This window comes from Mirounga angustirostris, unplaced genomic scaffold, assembly GCF_029215605.1.
Source record: "Mirounga angustirostris isolate CCGP_5_RB_7025 unplaced genomic scaffold, mMirAng1.0.hap1 SCAF_2, whole genome shotgun sequence".
Lineage (NCBI taxonomy): Eukaryota > Metazoa > Chordata > Mammalia > Carnivora > Phocidae > Mirounga > Mirounga angustirostris.
In genome coordinates this window covers 174,281,252-174,282,584 of record NW_026991710.1, presented here as the reverse complement: position 1 = coordinate 174,282,584, position 1,333 = coordinate 174,281,252, and positions in this window count along the sequence as shown.

Genomic DNA, 1,333 nt, shown 5'->3' with positions numbered 1-1,333 from the left:
ATTTCAGCTTATAAAATTGGTAATGTGTTCCTGTAAAACAACCTCAAGTTTATTACTACTAAATCTGTTTTGAGAGGGGCTCACACCTTATAGAGTCTGATGAAGCCACATGTGTTTACCTCAGCAAAAATTAACACAATCCACACATTTTTTGCAAACAATCAGGGGCTTCAAGTAACCGCTGAAGTCCACGTATCCTAAGTTAAGAACCTCTAGACAAGAGAATTACAATGGTCTCTGCTGACTTAATATTTAAAAAAATGCCATTTACTCATTCCCCTCCTCTTTCTTCCTCTTTCTCACACACTTTGCAGTTTTGCTGTTCTACCTATAAACGTACCAGTGCTAACAAGCTTATGCTTATAAAAGTGAAAAAAATTAAGTTTTACCTTCATTGGCAAAAAGTATTTCCCCCCGTGAGGTGCGTGCGCAGGTTTCACAACTGTATCCTGACAAGCTAGATACAACAGTGATTTTCTCTATTGCAATATTGTCCTCCAAATCCTCGTTGAGTTATAATAGCTTAAAAAACTTGTCAGAAAAAATTAAATATCAAAATATTTTTATGTATCTAGGGTCTAATAAGCACTACCAAAGCCATCCAATACGAAAATTATGTTCTGATAAGGATTTAATCGTTCACATATATCCATAGCCACACCAGTGAAAGCAGTAGCTGCAGCTTTGCCGAAGTCTCAGCTGTTGTAATTAAAGACACTCAGGAGCAACTATCATTAGTTTCAAAGAGCAGTATATACAAAGGCTTTGCATTATGTGGATTATACATTCCAAGGATATAGAGTTGCTACCAGACTTCAGGGACCATCTTAACAGGCAAAATTGCTCATTAAAGCAATCATCAAATTTATTCTATATAGGAGTTTAAAATTTTCTGAAGTTTGCTAAGCTTGCTATGCAACTTTACGTCACCTTGTAAAATAGAGCTATTCCTAAAAAGCTAACTTCTGACAATCTAAGCATACACCTGGACTAACTTCATAAAACAAAGTATATCAAAGTAAAAACAAATCAGCCTTTCACTTATAAACACAAAAAAAATCAATGACTAAAACACTGGTATTCTGGAAATATTTGTTAAACAAAAAAAGTTCCTTTTTGATAAAAATAAGTAACAAATATTAATAGAAAAAAGGTAAGAGTTAAAGGAAAACTAATCCCAACTGTGCAACACATCCACGGTTTGCAGTTAATCAGATTCCATCACATCTAACAGGATAACATGCAGGCACTTCAAATCCCCTAAATCCTCCTTCGTTAAAGCAAAAGTCTTTAGAAATAAATGAGAAAAAAAACAGGAACAAAGCAAAAGTCT